At 43.7% G+C, this 20,000-nt stretch overlaps 1 protein-coding gene across 3 annotated transcripts in view; it reads right to left on the reverse strand.

Annotated features, from left to right (window-relative positions):
* The window catches only part of ptpn4a (protein tyrosine phosphatase non-receptor type 4a), a 225,661-nt gene that overhangs the window by 133,665 nt on the left and 71,996 nt on the right, over positions 1-20,000 (reverse strand). The window lies entirely within an intron of this gene.

Genomic DNA, 20,000 nt, shown 5'->3' on the forward strand with positions numbered 1-20,000 from the left:
CAGGGCTTTCGAGGCAACTCAGGCCCCTTCTTCAGGCAACATGGAATTATGTAATTGCTTTGTAATTGTTTATAATTGATGACATCTCGCCTGAAGAAGGGGCCTGAGTTGCCTCGAAAGCCCTGCATATTGTAATCTTTCTAGTTAGCCAATAAAACGTGTCATTTTACTTGACTTCTCACTACATCCATAATGGCTAACACAGTAACAACACCTTTAGGAATTCTATGAGGAGGCAACAAAAGGATATGATCAAAGTGGAGCAGATGATATTATTTATCTTGACTTTAAGAAAGCATTTGATGAGGTGCCACGTGAGAGGTTGGGCATCAAACTAAAAGTAATGGTGGTTCAGGGTGTGGAGTGTAGATGGGAGCACATAGACATAGAATTACTAGACGCCGCATGACCAGCAGCATCGTACGTCAACGTCGCCCGCGATAATGCAAATGGCACTGCTGTGGAGTGAAATAATGGATAATGTGCTGCTTGGGATTGTACAAACCGCTGGACGCTCCAAAGCAGATCCCGGGGGATGACATTTCATAGGTAAGGCTGAACAATTGTTTTAGTTATATTTGGCCATTAGAAAATCCTGTTTTATAATTTTAACTTTAGCTAAGCCAGTCTACTGTTTTGGCTAAACATATTTAGTCACTATGTAGATTGTTGTTAGTTGTTAACATTTCTCAAACTTTGAAGGTTTCCCAAAGAAATCCACCTCAGGAAGCAGTGGGAGGTCAGGTAGCCCTTAGACGGCATTTTGAGAAAGCTGTCATGTGACGTGTGCCGTGCTGGTTTTGGTAACAGATGTGCTGTACCGCCATCATATGATCAAAGCTACCACTCGCTCATAAATATTAACACTGCTTTAACAATATCCCATATCAGAAGGCATATAACAGAGACATTTGAATTTGTCATTCCAGCAGATTTTCTTCCAGCAGTGTTTTTACGAATCACATACCAAATGGCATGTATCAGAAAGAAACATATACATTACATTTGTCATTCCTGCAGATGGAGCATCACAAACATTTGTAGTGATAAAGTCCACTGCATTTGTCATTCCAACAGATGGCACATCAATATTAATACTGCTTTTATGAATCCCATACGAAATGTCATATAATACAGACACACACATTGCATGGTGCACTGCAAACATTAACACTGAGGTCTACGTTGATTATTTAGGTTTCTACCTTAGATTCTAGGTTTCTGTCTTAGATGAGTAGTCCAGTTAGATCTATACTAATAAAAGGCAAAGCCCTCATTGACTCACTCACTCACTCATCACTCACTCACTCACTCATCACTCACTCGTCACTCACTCGTCACTGACTCACTCACTCACTCACTCGTCACTAATTCTCCAACTTCCCGTGTAGGTAGAAGGCTGAAATTTGTCAGGCTTATTCCTTACAGCTTACTTACAAAAGTTAAGCAGGTTTCATTTTGAAATTCTACACGTAACGGTCATAACGGTCGACAACGTCCACCATGTTGAACTTTCTTATTTATGGCCCCATCTTCACGAAATTTGGTAGGCGGCTGTCCTGCACGTACTTATTTCGATGGTATGACGCCACTGTCGGCCGCCATATTGAACTTTCCAACGTCACTAATTTTCCAACGTCCCGTGTATGTAGAAGGCTGACCCCATCTTCACGAAATTTGGTAGGTGGCTTCTCTGCGCTAACCAAAATCGATGTACGTACTTATTTCGGTGGTGTGACGACACTGTCGGCCGCCATATTGAACTTTCTAACGTCACTAATTCTCCAACTTCCTGTGTAGGTAGAAGGCTGGAATTTGGCAGGCTCATTTCTTACAGCTTACTTACAAAAGTTAGGCAGGTTTCATTTCAAAATTCTACGCGTAACGGTCATAACGGTCAACAATGTCCGCCATGTTGAACTTTCTTATTCATGGCTCCATCTTCACGAAATTTGGTAGGCGGCTTCCCTGATAATTAGACTACACAGGAGCACTAGAAGAGTGAAATGCTTAAGCCCTTCACCTATGGATCTGCATGTGAGTTGATGGCTGCCGCTGAATTGTTCGGTTGTCGCTTTCAAGTGTACCGAAATGGCCAAATATTTTACACCTTTCGACAACCGCCAATGCCTCTTAAACATCTTAGATTGACAGGTGATGATTTCAGTAGTGGACACTTTGATGTTTATGAATGTTTAAACTCTCAAAAGCTGGATGTGATTTTATCGATGAAACCGGTTGTATACTTACGTTTGACAGATGCCGAATGTCACTTCAACACAAGTCCTACAAATACTGTCGTCATTGAAACAAACCATGAAACTCCAACTGATTATGACAGCAGCAATCCAAGCTGTGAGATCTGAGACAAGATTACTGTTCACATGGCCGACTGTACGTTACATGCTCAAGAGTAAGCTCAGCGCACAGCTTGGTCAGATTACAACCGGAGGGCCGAACTCACAATGTGGTTTACAAAGAGATCCTTAACAGATAATTATTATATATTTTCCCTCAGTTTAAAAAGGTTTAATTTTCTTCTTAATAAAAATTTTAAGGCAGTACTTCGCCGCTGCGCAGCACGGGTATTTTGCTAGTCTATACTAATAAAATGACAAGTGTCAGTGTGTTTATCTGTGTGTCTGCCTGGCAGGCATGTCTCTATCATTCCAACAGGTGGCTCATCACAAACTTCAACTCTGCTTTTACAAATCCCATACTAAACAGCATAAAATGGAGACAGAGGCATTGCATTGTGCACTGCAAACATTAACGCTGAGGTCTATGATGAATTTTTAAACTTTGACTTGTCTTATGCAGGTAGTACACCTACTACAATATTATTTGTTTTTTGGTGCTTAGTTTTAGTTTACTTGTTTTTATGACTCAGGATCCTGAATTGCCCATTTTTGTTTCAAACTGCTGCATTTGGGTTTTAATTGTCCCCTGTTTTCTTAACCAGCCACCAGTTAATAATGAGGTGCAAGAAGTGAAGAAAAACGCCATGCTGTGTATCTCTAGAGGCCAATTTTTCTAAAAAATAAACAAAAAAACATTTCTGAGTTCAGGAAGGTAATTTCACTTCATGTGGAAAGTTTGATCAAAAGCCAAAATGTGTTGAACATTTGCTGAATTAAAACGGAGAGAGCCTCACACCTGTCGTCGAGATTCAAAAAGGGGCGCAATACAAGTTCAGCGAAGGCGCTGTTCTGGATTGGGACTTGTGCGTTAGGCCCTCCGACGTTTCAGGGATTTCTCTCGCGTCTCCTTAACAGCTGCTGCTGACTTCCAGCCTCTGCTGAGTGGGCCCTGAAGTTGCGTCCTCGCTGTGTTCCAGGGTCTCCTTAAAGGCCGTTTTCACCTAAATTGCTGCTTTGATAAGGCCATAGCTGGAATTTTTGTAAGGCTCTCCATCCCCTGAATTAAACAATGCAGCCAAATTGCTAAATTTGGTGTATGGGTTGGATGTAAACATTGATCTGGTAAGAGCGAGTCCGTCCACACATGATTTAAAAATCAGACAGGAGTCGCACATAAATCCCCGAGTGGAGTCCACATACGAGGTTCCTAACCCGCAGTTCAGCACCAACTGATCAGCAATTGAAAGTTTTCTCATTCAGAAGGACGCCGTTTAGATTCTGATTATACAAAGGAAACCAAAAAAAACAGAGGTGGCGCCACATTAGGGTGTTACTTCCTCATAGAGGAAAAGGGAACGTGCGTACAAATATTCTGGTGGCACCTTTTTAAATTACGGTGACTGGCTTTCCAGTGAATGTTTTCATACTTTCAGGTGAAGCTACAAAGATTGCTGAGCATTAAGCGTGTGGCCGAAGGAGTACAGCTGTCAAAATAAAGGAGCACAGATGACATTGAGGCGGCAGAGAAATGTCAACACGAGATAATCCAGGCTAGGTGAGCAGAGTTTGGACAGGCCTTCCAACATCCGCACGTACTGTACAGTAAGAGATTGTAGATCACAAGGTGCGCATCTCCTCGTCTGGTCTTTACAGTTGATTCAGCTGGATGGTGCCGAAGATATTCTGCAAACACGACGAGTAAAATCCACTATTCCAACTTGCAGTCCTAAATATTGTGACTTGCAGACATCCTTGGAGATCGAGTAGCCGAAAACAACATGACGGGACGCAGCGCACAGCCCAGAACTTGAGCAAGTGCCTTTAAATAAACACGGGGTGCATTCAGAAAGTCTTCACACCCCTTTATTGTGTGGTTGACGGAATTTTAAATTCGATAAATTTGCCATTTTTGCCCATCAGTCTGCACTTGATAACCCATGACGACAAAATGTTTTCAGAAATGGCTGGCAAATTTCTTAAGAGTCAAAACCTGAAATCTCCCATTTCTAGACATGTTCAGAGCCTCAATTCACTACTCTGTAGAAGTCAACACGCCGTGCTGTCCCTCCATTGGTGGACTGAAGACCAGAGGTCCACATGACCCTCATCGTCTTATTCTTCCACATGAAGCCTGAAAACCATGAGGACTGACTGAGATCACCGATGTTCGGTAGAATGCCCAGTGGGGGCCTGGTGGTCTCGTGGCCTTCAGAACCCCTGCAGATTTTGTTTTCTTTTCTCCAGCCGTCTGGAGTTTTTGTTTTTTTCTGTCCTCCTGGCCATCGGACCTTAATTTTAATCTATGTTAATTAGTCAGTCAGTCATTATCCAACCCGCTATATCCTAACTAGAGGGTCACGTGGGTCTGCTGGAGCCAGCACAGGCGCAAGGCAGGAAAACAAACCTCGGGCAGGGTGCCAGCCCACTGCAGGGCACACACACATACACACCCGCACACCAAGCACCCACTAGAGACAATTTAGGATCGCCAATGCACCCAAACCTGCATGTCTTTGGACTGTGGTAGGAAACCCACACAGACACGGGGAGAACATGCAAACTCCACGCAGGGAGGACCCGGGAAGTGAGCCCAGGCCTCCTTACTGCGAGGCAGCAGCCCTACCCACTGCGCCACCGTGCCACATGTTAATTACTATTGCCTAATTTTATTTGTTATATTTTCTCTAATTTTTTTTTCCTTCATCCCTCAAGCACTTTTGAGCTCTACCATTTGTATGAAAGCGTGTGATAGAAATACATGTTGTTGCTGTTTTGCGCCTCACCCTTTCACCGAGCTGTTCCCGGTGTAAAGTGTGCTGAACGACACACAATGACGCCATCAGCAGCCAGATGCTCTTGTAGCTCTCTGAAGGTGGTGGTCTCTGGTTTGTCTGTGACCACTCTAACCCGCCTTCGGCTGTGTCTTTGTAAGAGTTGAATTTGAACGTCTGCTCCAGTGTGCACCAGGCATGTGTCCGAGTCTCACATCCTTCTGAGCTTACGCTTAAAAGCGGACGCTGTTATTTTATTATTCACTATGATAAATGTATTTCTTGTTATTTTACATAACCCCTTAAGAGAAAAGGTTATATTTATGGCATAAACATCCTGCTATAGTACTAAGCTTTCTGTTTTTTTGGACCAAGCTGGATCATAAAATTAATCAGCCCATTGTTCTTTACTTTTTTGGAAAACAAAATGTATGTGGTGAAGTTCACACATCTCCCAAAATAAGCATAAGAATGAAAAATATACATTCAAAAAGTCACGTACATCCTAAACAATCAATCAAATTGTGGTCATCTAAGGTATCAACACCTGCCGAGTCCCGTTAGCAATGGGTGTAACCAATCATGTCAAAAGTTTTCAGATTATGTAATGAATTCCTTTTAAAGAATAATGACCTTATCGATGGATTATATTCAGTCCTGGAGGGCCGCAGTGGCTGCAGGTTTTTGCTCCAACCCAATTGCTTAATCAGAAGCCCTTATTGCTCAAGTGACACTTCAGCTTCACTTTGGTGGTCTCGCTCGTTAACATTTTGAACCCTTACTGCTTATTTTAAACTTAAACAGCTGTAGTCTCTTGTGTTTCATGGCTCCTAATTAGCAATAACATGCAAATGACTAAAGAAACCAGCATTTCTCCATTTACACCCCTGTGTATTTATCATGCACTATTGGGTTTAATTAAATACTTGGAAGGACAGTGAAGAGAAAAAAGTGAAGCACTGAGAATTACTCGTCTGTTTTAGGCTTCAAATCATTTGGATGATATCCTTAGAAAGGAAAAAAAATCTAGAATATAAGAATGACCTGACATGGTAGAAGTAAAGCACGAACAAGCCATGAAATGAAAGAATTGACGAGGATTGGTTTTTAATTAAGCAACTCAGTTGGAACAAAAACCTGCAACCACTGCGGCCCCCCAGGACTGAATCTGCCCACCCGTGGTATAAATGCAAAGAATTATTATTGTTATTATTATAAATATAGCGCAGAGGACACTTTTTTCTTTGTAGCATGTGGCTAACATGTAATACACTTGTTACCTCTTCGGAGACTTAGATAAAGAATAACGATTGACGCTTTCTCCTGCCTGTGTTTTATTGCTTAAATCGGAGCATTCCGGCGAAGGGGGGGTCTATTTCAAATTATTTTCTTCCACAGTTTTCAGATATTTTTCATGGCCTACCACATCTTTCCTTCACAAGGACTGTTCCTGACTACACTTCTACAGTCTGGACCTTTGTGATCAGTTCTTGTGCCCTTCTCCTAACTCAGAACGATAAATTCTCTTCGTTTTTAGGTCAATAGAGAGTTCTTTAGACGTTGCCACTCTCTATGAGAGAACCAAGGACAAGCACAACTACCCATTACCGATGTTAAATAACCGTTTTCATGATTGGTTGCATCTGTCTTTGTAGTTTAAGGTCAAATGAGCTCATCAAAGCAATTCTGTGTTGCAGCCTGTCGGCATTAAATGACTACAGGTCTTCAAATGAATGCAATTAAAAGGGTGTCCAAACTTTTGCACATCCCATTTTTTTTTTTGCATTTTATTTCATACAACTCAATAATGCTATGCTGAGAATTTCGGTCTGATAAACATCCCCTTCTCTACATTTCTCTAGTACAAAAATGGCCTATCGCTGTGATCTTCCCTTATGAAGATGGAGCAGATTATCATGTAACCTCATGGAGGGGGCTAAACGTTTTCGTAGCACTTGTCACACACGCAGCTAAAAGGCTTGAATGAGGAAATGTGGCAGAGTGCACTGACTGTTTTTCTCGCTCTTCTGCAGACCGTTCACGGGAAATTCCGCCAGGTCCTGATGACGTCAATTCCGGTTCCGACCCCTATGACATCGCTTCCGGTTCCAAGCCTATGCATGAAGATCCTTCCAGTTCCGGCCCAGAGCCTATGGATGAAGACCCTTTCTGGTTCCGATCCCTTTTACGTCACTTCCAGGTCCGAGCCCATGGATGAAGACCCTTCCAGTTCTGGCCCCTCTGATGTCCTTTCCAGGTTCAAGCCTATGGATGAAGACCCTTCTGGTTCTGACTCCTCTGATGTCCTTTCTGGGTCTGAGCCCATGGATTAAGACCCTTTCAGTTCCAACCCCTGTGACGTCGCTTCTGGGTCAAAGCCTATGGATGAAGACACTTCCAGTTCCGGCCCCACTGATGTCACTTCCGGGTCCGAGCCTATGGATGAAGACCATTCCGCTTTCATCCCCTTTGAGGTCACCTCCTATACTGGCCTTTAAAAGCCACCACCTTTCCTCTGTCCCCCTCAGTTCTGTTTTAGACCCCGATTAGTGCTGTGAACTATGGCCGGCCGGTCATCCCGGCCAATACCCCCACGCCGCTAGATGGAGCCCTTCCGGCAGCATGGAGGTGCCCCGAATTCCAGCAGGGCATCATGGATATTGGAGTTTTCCTTCACAGCCCTGCTGGATACCATGGGGGCCGCAAGGGGACACTGCAGGGAGGCTCAAAGACTTACATTTGCCCTATAACCCGGAAGTAGGTCCTAGTCACATGCACAGAGGAAAAAAACGTGCTTCCGGGATGAAAAAGAAGAGTTTTGATCTGACCCGGAAGTGCTAGGAAATCACATGGACTGAGGGGTTCAGAAGCACTTCCGGGTCATGGACTATAAAGGACTCTGGGAAATCCCAGACGGGTGAGCTGAGCTGGGTGGAAGGGTGGCAACGCGTCTGGGAGAGTGGAGGATTATTGATTGAGTGTTTATTGAAGTATAGGGGAGGTGGAGGTGCTTTGTACACTTATTTATAATAATAAATATTATTATTGGACTTTTACCTGGTGTCTGACGTATAGTCTGAGGGTTCAAGGGGACGACAAAGCCCTAAACTGTCACAGTGCACATCAGTGCTATCGATTTATTCAATTTTGCAGGCAGGAAATAACATATGGATGGCTGCCCCAAACCTTGCTACGGCTCTTTGTCAAGTTTGTGACACACTGTACTTACAAGTAGGGCTGTGGAATCGGTAGATAAATTCTTCGACTCTGACTCCTTAGTTTCTGGTACTTCTGACTCCGACTCCTCTGTATTTAATACGCTGATGTATTTTCCATGTTGACTGAAGGAAGGCAACATCCACGTCATTTAACCACAGAACTACCGGCTAGGACGCGGACTCTCTACTGTATTGGCCAGTTTAAACCCCTGAACACACATCAGGCCGTAGCACACACCTCCACCTCCACCATTACACTTGTTTACACTCAAATCAACTTGTTAGACACATTAGATCTGAAATCAAATGAAAACCCTTTTTGTAACGTACCATAATCCAGATTACAATAAGTGAATGTCAGGTTGTATAATAGCTCAGCTGAACTTCACGCTAGTAGTAACACAACTATGCACTGGGCTTTGTTCTTACATCAGAGGAGGACTTCATTAGGACTATTGTTTGTGAAATGGGACATTTGAACTTGCTTTATTGTTTTTTTATTACAATTTAAATTTATTAGGAGTCGGTACATTTTTACCCAAAATTGTCTCCACAGCCCTGCTTACAAGTAGAAGGCCACTTGTTTTGTGTTTTAAATTTGTCATTTATTTAGAGCACCTTGCAGAGATCTGTTTGATCCGTGCCAAAAAAAGCCAAAGTGAACCCCAGCGATTCAATGTTGTATACCAATAAAAAGTGAAAACTTCCAAGGAGGTGAATACTTTTTTATTTTTCATTTTTCACACGCATTGTACCTTAGTAAAACAAACAGGAACTCAACATGGCATTTGATAGGACTTGATCTGTAATGTCAAACAGTAATTACTATAAAAAGACTTTGAGGACAAGGCCCGGTCGTTGTAATCGGAGCGCAAACATCCTTATCAGCGCACAGGCAGAGAGCCTCCGTCAGTGTGAGCGCGAGGAGAGACCGCCTGGCACAGGAGCAGTGGGCTCTGTGTTTAACGTCTGACTGCAGCAGCAGCACAACACAATGGCAGGGACGGTCACACACACTCCCAAACAGGCTGACCGGAAAGCTGATAACAATATTGTTTCCTCTGCCTGGCTTTGTACTTGGCTGCTGATATACTCTAAATAGTGCATAATAGGCTCATTAAGTGTGTTATCTCCGATTTTAAGGACAAACTGGAGTGGCGCGATACGCAAGTTTTAACAGCTCTGCAGCATATGCCACGGCTAAGGGCAGCTCAGTCTGCGTTCTTTCTGAATATCTCTTCCTAATTTAATATTATGTGACTTTTAGACTTTCCAAAGCAGATTATTTTGAATAGGATTATAACATGATAATGAAAAGTATCCTTTTTTGAAAATACTAATTAACTGTGAGGGCCCTAACTGTCTCATTTTTGACAACACATACACACACTGGACAAATGGAGAACTGCTAACCCTGACTTGCACACCTCTGGGCTTTGAGAAGGAAAACCCGAGTCTTTGGAGCAAAACCCACACAGTCAGCAACCAGGATTCCGAAAATGAACGGCGTCATCCATGAGCCTCCATGACGTTCTGTATACAGTAATCCCTCGCTATATCCCGCTTCGACTTTCGCGGCTTCACTCTATCGCGAATTTTATATGTAAGCATAACTAAATATATAACGCGGATTTTTCGCTACTTCACGGGTTTCTGCGGACAATGAGTCTTTTTACTTCCTGTACATGCTTCCTCAGTTGGTTTGCCCAGTTGATTTCATACAAGGGACGCTATTGGCGGATGACTGAGAAGCTAACCAATCAGAGCACTCAGTTAAGTTCTCCTGACTGAGAAGCTAACCAATCAGAGCACTCAGTTAAGTTCCTGCGTGCTGAATGCAGTGTTAACCAGGAAGTCTCGTCTCGCTCATTCAGTATCGACGTGTTTCACTGTGTAGAGAGTTCACTTTTGTGCTCTTTTGTGTTTATCTTTGTGTGTAGTCAAGCCCTTCATTGCGGCTCCAAAACGATCTGCTCCTGCTACTGCTTCAGGGGCCGTGCCCAAGCGCCAATGGAAGATGTTAACGATTGCCGAAAAGGTAAACGTTTTGGATATGCTGAAGGAAGGGAACAGCTACACCAATGTAGGACGCCATTACAGCATCAATGAGGCTATGATTCTTTTTATTTAGAAAGTAGGAAAGGAATATAAGATCTACGGCCACAGTGTCCTTTTAACCAGGGTGCAAAACGAGTTGTAAGTGGATGTAATAAGGCAGTAGTCTGGATGGAATCTGCTTTAGGGATTTGGATTGAAGACTGCCAGAAGAACAACAACGACGGTGCTACATAATCGCCTGAAGTGGCTCCTTTAAGGGCTGTAACGCTCTCCTTTGTTGTGCAGTAAAACTAAACTCATTGTTATTGGACAAGTCGTCGTGTCATTGTGTGTTGGCGAGTAACCAGAATTAATTTTCTACTGACAGTACTTAGTACATGTACGCACGTTTAGTGTCACTCTACACACATTTACTGTGTGCTATTTTTATTGCATTGTACGTATTTATTGCTGGTGGCCTGTCTATCATAATGGCTGTAAAATACGTGATATCGGAGACACTCAATATCTTTAAAATAATATTTAGGTTTTACTGTATATAAACAGTGTGTTTATATACATAATTTCAATGAATCTTACCTAATATCTAAGATAATACAAAGGGTTTATGCTGTATAACTGTGTGGGACATGTTAATAAGAGTCTGGGAGAGTTTATAAGGGCTTAAAATATATAAAAATAACCATATAAACATATGGTTTCTACTTCGCGGATTTTCACCTTTCGCGGGGGGTTCTTGAACACAACCCCCACAATCGAGGAGGGATCACTGTATGCATTTAATTCTCATTATCATTCTTGGTGGCTCCACAATCCGTACTCACCTCTACTTTCTCTGCTGTTCTTTTTCCGGTTTTCTGTGATCTGCGCCACCACCTGATCAAAGCACCGTGATGCCTCTCCATTGATTGATTAAAGGCCAGAGGTCCACATGACCATCATCATAAAGTTCTTCCATGAGAAGCCTGAAAACCATGAGGACTGATTGAGATCATTAACGTTAGGCAGAATGCCTGGAGGAGGCTGGTCAGGTGGTCTCGTGGTCTCGTGGCCTCAGACCTCCTGCAGATTTTCTTGTTTTTTTTTTTTTTTTTATTCTCCAGCCTCATGGAGATTTCTTTAGTTTTCTCTGTCCTCCCTGGCCATCTGACCTTACTTGTATTCTATATTAATTAGTGTTGCCTAATTTTATTTTTATATATATTTTTTTCTTTTCCTTCATCCTGTAAAGCACTTTGAGCTCCATCTTTTGTATGAAAATATCCATCCATCCGTTATCCAACCCGCTATATCCTAACTACAGGGTCACGGGGGTCTGCTGGAGCCAATCCCAGCCAACACAGGGCGCAAGGCAGGAAACAAACCCCGGGCAGGGTGCCAGCCCACCTCAGGGCACACACACACACACACACCAAGCACACAGTAGGGACAATTTAGGATCGCCAATGCACCTAACCTGCATGTCTTTGGACTGGACGCACGCAGACACGGGGAGAACATGCAAACTCCACACAGGGAGGACCAAGGAAGCGAACCCGGGTCTCCTAACTGCAAGGCAGCAGCGATACCCACTGAACCAGCGTGCCACACTCTTTTGTATGAAAATGTGCTACAGAAATAAATGTTGTTGTTTTTGTCCTCAGGCAGAGAAGTACAGAGCTAAGAGCTTCATGAGGTTTGAACCGTTACTAGTGTGCTCATCTTCATCGAAACGAGACCCCTGAACGGTCAGCTTTTCTCTGCTCTTCGTGAGGAGATGGCAGTCGAGTATTCCTGCTGCGTTATTTCATAGCAAAGAAAGGTGGCTGCCCCAAAGTAAAATGCAGCAAAGAGTTTTTGAGTCGTGTTTTTTGGAGGAGGAGACATGACATTGCATGCATGCATGCTGAACAAAGAACAAAAAGTTGCGTATTTCAGTGATCTATTTGGAAAGCGGAAAGACCTAAATCTACAGCTTCAGGGCAAAGACAAGCGCCTTCCTCACCTGACACACCAGCTCAGAGCATTTATTTGAAAGCTGGAGGTTTGGGACAGGAGAAAAGCAGATTCTTTAGAAATCCTAAGTGCATTTGCTGAAACCTGGGACTCCAGAGACATCACGGTGAGTCCCCCGTCTCTCTTCACTGAGAGGATTTTTTCCCCAGACGGCAGTGCGCAGTATCAGTGGGGGATAGAGCCCGCCGATGCAGCAATACCTGCAGATTTCAGCCCTCCTGAAGAGGAGCAGCTCACTGAGGGGACATCGGATTCCACCCTGAGCCCGAGGTTTACTGCTCACAAACGGAGCTCTCATTGTGTCATAGCAGACATTTCTGAAATTGTTGATTTTCTCTTTTCTAAGAGCACTGGGGACCTGAGCAGATCAGCATTTCTGAGACCTTCGTCTTTCCGTAATTTCCGATATTGTGTGATGGGCTCAATTTGCTGCTCACGTTTTGGCTCATTTTGTATCTCATTATAGTTTGGCAGCTAATTAAGGAAAAAGAAACAATCAAGGTGCCTGAGTCTTCAAGTGCAAGTCAATTAAAATTAAATCAAAAGATTTAACTGCTGCCTCGCAGTTAGGAGACCCGGGTTCGCTTCCCGGGTCCTCCCTGCGTGGAGTTTGCATGTTCTTCCCCGTGTCTGCGTGGGTTTCCTCCCACAATCCAAAGACATGCTGGTTAGGTGGATTGGCGATTCTAAATTGGCCCTAGTGTGTGCTTGGTGTGTGGGTGTGTTTGTGTGTGTCCTGCGGTGGATTGGCACCCTGCCCAGGATTGGTTCCTGCCTTGGCCCTGTGTTGGCTGGGATTGGCTCCGGCAGACCCCCGTGACCCTGTATTCGGATTCAGCGGGTTAGAAAATGGATGGATGGATGGATGAAAGTTAATTAGCAGCAAAAGCAGGTCACTAATTAAGAAAAGGGTTAGAATGAAAACCTGCAGCCACTGCGGCCCTCCAGGACCCCTGCACTAGAGGAACCCTCAAATACTGCATTTCTACAATTAATGATGATTTCTCCTTGTCTGTGGTTATCGTAATAATATTTTATGATCAGAAAGATCCAGCATCAGAGAAGTAAATAATGACTGAAATGCTTTACAATAGTTTGGGTAACCTGTTTCCGAGGGTACAAAGCCTACTGATGTCCGCATCCAAATTATTTATTTTACCACTGGCGGTGCTCACTGTTTATCCTCCTAACAAAGGTGGCTGCCGTTCATCTTTAAAACATTTCTTTCTCGCTCAATATTTTTGAAAACGTACACAGTGACTAATCAAGCCAACCCAGCCACAGGGGATGCACAAACCAGAGTGTTTCTTTGTGCCGGTCCCAAGCCCGGATAAATGGGGAGGCTTACGCCAGGAAGGGCATCCGGTGTAAAATTTTGCCCAATCCATATGCGGACAGATGGTTCGCTGTGGCGACCCCTAACGGGAGCAGCCGAAAGAAGAAGACGAAGACACAGTGACTAATCAAGCCGTTTAGTGACAAGAGAGAGTTGAAATGAATAAAGGCTGTTCCGCATTTTTACCTGCACAAAGTAACCATTAAAAAAAAGGAAACATGCAGTTATTGTTCATGTTATTTCAATTTAACAAAACAAAATGTGGCCCAATTTGTTTCTAATGTCTGTTTATTATATTAAATTGTACGGGTTATGCTGAATGTTCAAATGCTTCCAAAGGAGGGCCTAACAGAAAAAGTTTCAGAGCCTCTGCTGTAAACGTACAAAAGCATAAAGACAAGCGAGCAGCAAACGATATCAGACGTGTTGAAGGGTCGCTTGTTTGAACTGCTCTTTGATTTCTGCCTGCTGCTGCAACGTCCCCATTTTCTTCAAACACCACTGAAAGAGAGCAGTTTTGTGGTTTTTCAGTACCATTATATTTATTTATAGCTTGCTCGAGAGATGCCACATCGTGAGATAGTGACAAAGGAAGCAGGCTGAAGAGCTCAAGTTCAGCGCCGCTGGGTTTCTTTTACCTGATGTTCCAGTGTCAGGTTCTGATTTTATTTGCCTCTGGTTAAGTGACAGTATCTGCGTCACGTCACTCTCGGCATTAGGGCTCAAGAGCCGGTGGGTTGCACAGACTTTAAGCCAAACGTCTTACAAGTAAAGAGACGCCACTCAGTCAGTCCTCCTCTTTGGCCTTCCTTTTTCCCCGATGTACCCTTCATCTCTCCTGTGCACATGTGCCCAAACCATCTCAATCTGGCCTCTGCCAAATGGTCACCAAACTGTTGTGCTCATGTTGCCCCTCTGATATCTGTGGTACAGCAGGTCCGGGGCTTGGAAAAAAAGTCAGGTTTTTTAAAATCCGTATGGCCGTGTCGTTCTCCGTGGGCACGATTGCACGACTGCGGGGAGTTAATGAGGTGATTGGAGCGAGTCGCACCTGCACGTGTGGGTGCGGTCGTTCTTGTTTGCCTCATTGGCTTCCTGCGGTGTGTAATTAAGACGCTGTGCTCACGGAGGCAGAGGTGTATATGTGTATATATAAACGAAGGTACACCAGAGAGGGGGAAAAAAGAGAGATCGAGCAAGTAAAAATGAGGTTAAAAGTCGGGAATAGTCAGTCTAGGTGAGAGGATCTGGCCACCTATAAAGGAGACGCCACGAGCTGGGGCCCCACTAAGGAGCGTTTGGCCGATGCGCTCTGGGGCTAGCAGGAGAGATGTCATCCCGTTGGATCTGAGGAGCGACTACGGGTGCGCGAAAGATCACGAGAGGAGAGCCAACCTCATTGGTCTGGCAGTGACATCCGTTTGGAGGCCAAGATGGAGGTTGACAGAAGGAGCTCGTGGCTGTTGGGTCTCCGCGGCTGCGAGTAATGGTGAGCCGGGGAGAAAGTGATGGAGGTGGGCCAGAGAATAACAAGGGAGTGACTTCTACATTTTTAACCTCAGGAACCTTTTAAAGGATTTAGTTATTGTTGTTTTTTTTTAACCCCACTGGACACTTGTTTTTATGGATTTATTTATGGAACTTGAAGCACTGCACTTTTGCATTTTTTGATTTGATTATTGCTTTAAATAAAAGCACTTTATGGAATATATCCCCTGGCCTTGAGAGATTTGTCCCTATCTGTCAGCTCATCTCGGTGACATTATCGACGGTGTTAGGTTCAGGGTTCCCGAATAGACGATGAGAGCATGGAAGAGAACCCGCATCGTCACAATATCCTCGTTCCTAATTCCATCTACCCGACTCTGCCACTTGTCTTGTCATCAGGACCACCGTCTCCAAACCATACAGTATGGCTGGTCTTGCTACCTTCACTCTTGCAGATACTCTTCTATCACAAATCACTCCTGCTACTCCTCTCCACCCAGTCCTTCTGCTTCCTTTAATTTGATGCCCAGCCTCTCATGTGGCACCTCATATCAAGGGCTTTCTGAAAGTCCAGATCAATATCATCTGCTCCACTTTGATCACATACTTTGGCTACCTCCTCATAGAATTCCAGCGTGTGTGTGTGTAAAACACGACGTCCCTCGATTGAACCCACGTTAAGTGTTCATTAAAACCCCTGTTCTTGCTACGTGTTGCTCAAACTTAAACCTTAATAATACCTTCCATTAATCTACCCGTGAAAAGCGTGACGTCAGGAGTAGGGAGCCAGGCCGGGCCCTCCTCACTCACACGCCAGCCTCTGTTCGAGTCAACTCTGCCTCTGCGTTTTGCAGTGTAACTTGCATCCGCTTAGCTAGTGATACCTGTTTACTCGTTTTTAAAGTTTGTTCTGTTTAACGACTAAACTGGAAGAGCTGTGAGGGGCGGATAGTTATGAATAATAAAAAAAAATGTATTTGCATCTGGGACAGTATTGGTGCAACTGCATCTGGAGTTTGGGGGGCAAGGTAGTACCCTCTGGTGGTCACAGCTTACTATTCATGTCAAGTTGGGGAGCAGGCACTGGTACAGCGCGTTGCCACACCCACTACACATCGAAACAGCTCGGGATCCCAATTGGCAACACCCCCAGACAGACATGCGGTTCAGTCCTACCCTCCAGAAATGACCCTCTATCTGCTGCAGCCAGGTGTTATATGGGCGACCCCTTGGCCTGGTCCAGCCACTCGGGTCCCCAACAATGAGGATCTTATGAGCCGGATCACCCTCGGGGAAACGTGCCACATGGCCGTAGTGCCGTAACCGACGCTCCCTCATAATGCAGGTCATGTGCATCATTCGGGACTCCATGAGCAACTCAAAGTCAAACCAACGGTACCAAAGGATTTTCCAGAGAGACGCATTACCAGAGGAGTCCAGTCTTCGTCTCAGGTCACTGGATAGCGTCCATGTCTCACAACCATATAGCAAGACAGGAAGCACCAGGACTCTAAAGACTTGGACCTTCGTCCTTTTGTAGATATCAGGAGCGCCACACACCCCTTACCAGCGATCTCATGACCCCCCATGCTCTCCCAATGTTTCTACTGACTTCACAGGAAGAGTCACCAGAGACATGAATGTCACTGCCGAGGTGGACATCACTAAATAGGAAGTGCACAAAAACTAAAGGATAGGACATGAGGTAAGCAAAGTGACTTTTCTTGTAATGGATTTTCTAATTCTTTACTAACTGTCCCTGCGGCTGCGCCCACATAGTAGTGAAACAGGACAAACTTTAAAAATCAATAGACATTGGCACGGTATCAGCTCTGACTGGGGAGGGGAGTGCGGGGGCAGAAGAGCATGTGGCTGTGATATCTCCGGCAATCAGCAGCTGCCGTCTAAAACACACGTAACTCTGATCTCCCTCTCAAAACCGTCAAAACGTTACTCCTTAACAATCTCTAGATGATAATGTCTACTGAACAAACGGGTATTGCTAGCTAAGCGGAGGTAAGGTGCACTTTAACACGTGGCGAGAGGTAGAGCGACTTGAACGGAGGCCCCTCCCTTGGACCTGCAGCCTCTGTGTCGGATTAGCGCGAATATATCGCTCCTGCAAGCGAACTATGATTCTCAGTCGCAAAATCAACCGGAATGTTCAAGCAAATTATAGAAAAATAACCCAATCTAAATCTGTTAAAGATGATGGAAGATACTCTCTGAGGAGGACGTATAAGTGAGGAAGGCCCCTGCTCCCGGCCCACTGCATCTCTCTTGGATTCACGCAAATAAATCGGTACAGCAAGCAAACTATGATACTTAGCCTGATAGATAGATAGATAGATAGGTAGATAGGTAGATAGATAGATAACTTTATTAATCCCAAGGGGAAATTCAGAAAATGAATGATGAGAGAAGTCACAAAATAACTCGGAATGTTCAAGCAAATTCTAGAAAAAAATCGATCTAAACAAATCCGTTTAGTAATTCTCTCATGAAAAGCGGACAGACATACAGACAGAAGTTGGATTTTATTTATATATATATATATATATATATATATATATATATATATATATATATATATATATAGCCGCACCCATGGCCTCATTCGCTTATTAGTGAAAATGGACAGTGAGGGGGTTCTGGCCAAATCCCGTGAACACCATCAACAGACACTTGGACATAAATCCAGCACATGCAAACTGAAGAAGAAAATATTCATAATAAACAAGACTTTACACCCAATACCTCTCTAAACCACACTGACTTAGCCACCTCCCCCACGAAATTTTTTGCTATATATTGCCTTTGATTCTTGTAAGTCTAAGCATTATCCTCTGATAAAGACCCCTGGAAAGGGTTGAAAGTTCAGGAATAAAAAACTACTTTTGATACGCGATTCATTTCCTCTCTTTGTGGATCTCCAGCTACAAATATATATATGTGTATATATATATATATGTGTATATATATATATGTGTATATATATATATATATATATATATATATATATATATATATCAATACTAATAAAAGGCAGAGCCCTCACTCACTCACTCATCACTAATTCTCCAACTTCCCATGTAGGTAGAAGGCTGAAATTTGGCAGGCTCATTCCTTACAGCTTACTTACAAAAGTTGGGCAGGTTTCATTTCAAAATTCTACGTGTAATGGTCATAACTGGAACCTATTTTTCTCCATATACTGCAATAGAATGCAGCTCGATGGCCGTGGGAGGTGGAGTTGCATCTCATATCATCATGCCTCCCACATAATCACGTGAACTGACTGTGAACGCAGTACGTAGAAAACAAAGAGAAGGCAGTGAAAGAATATGAAGCGAGTGACGCATACAAGCATATTTATAAGTGCAGCTACTGCGGAAACAAAGCATGGTGTAAACCATAAGTTTAAAGACACATTCCCGCTGCCGTTTGTCATGCCTATGACAAATACCATATTCACAAGATACAAGTTTAATGTGAAGACACGAAGTATAAACGAGACTTTGGATCACTTTGTAACAGAGTTAAAATTGCTGTAGCAAGAACTTTTAAGTGCTGTGTCTTAGCTAACAATAAATAAAGCCGTGGACATCACAAAATCACAAGAACTGACTGTAAACACAGTACGAGCGATGACTTTGATGAGTCAAACCTGTTCAAAAAATGCATTACACAATTGAGAAGGTAGGAAAAGAATACGAAGCAAGTGACGCATACAAGCATATTCATGAGTGCAGCTACTTCGGAAACAAAGCACTCTGTGTAAACTTAAAGTTTAAATTAAGTACATAGACAGGCTGCCGCTAGCGTTTGTCATACCCACGACTAATACGATATTCGCGAGATACAAATTTAAAGAGAGGACGCAGGGTGTAAACGAGAGTTTTGATCACTTTGTAACTAAGTTAAAATTTCTGGTGAAGGACTGTGCTTATGCAAATTCCGAGAGACTGTGTTTGTTGAGGGACTGACAGTTAAGGCGGGTGAGGGAGTCACGTCATCATCTCCCCTCCCGTTCACCTCATTTCATTGACTTAATTTCGCTCCGAGCTGAGCTCCGCACCTCACGCGGTCTTGCCGTTCTTTTTCCTTAGTGTTTAGTCCTCTCTCCTTTACTGATTTATATAAAGGAGAGTTGAGATCTGAGAGACTGTTTGTGGAAAGATTGACAGTTAAGGCGGGTGGGGGAGTCACGTCATCATCTCCCCTCCCATTCACCTCATTTCATTCACTTCATTTTGCTCCGAACTGAGCTCCGCAGCTAACGCGGTCTTGCAGAAGCAACTTTGTAACACTGCCACCAAATACTCACAGAAAAATCCTCAAGTTAATACACACGCTGTCTCTAGAGTTTCTCTACACTCTGAATCCTCCAGGCACTACTGAGCATAATCTAAGTTTGAGGGTTGGGACACCAATAATGTTACTGAAAACCTTACAGCAACCGAGACTTTGCAATGGCACGAGACTTCAGGTCACGTGTCTGCAAAAGAACCTAATTGAGGCAACTAATTTTACTGGCAGTTGCTCAGGGGAGAGAGTTTGTATTCCTCGCATCACCGTTATACCCTCTGATCTCCAATTTCAATTCAAATGCCTCCAATTTCCAGTAAGGCTCTGCTTCGAGATGACAATTAATAAGTCTCAGGGACACACCCTACAAAAGGTTGCCATTGATTTGAGGCAACATTGCTTTTCTCCTGGACAACTATATGCTTTATTTTTTTTCTCCAGCCGTCTGGAGTTTATTTTTGTTTTT

This window comes from Polypterus senegalus, chromosome 6 (assembly GCF_016835505.1).
Source record: "Polypterus senegalus isolate Bchr_013 chromosome 6, ASM1683550v1, whole genome shotgun sequence".
Taxonomy (NCBI): Eukaryota; Metazoa; Chordata; class Cladistia; order Polypteriformes; family Polypteridae; genus Polypterus; species Polypterus senegalus.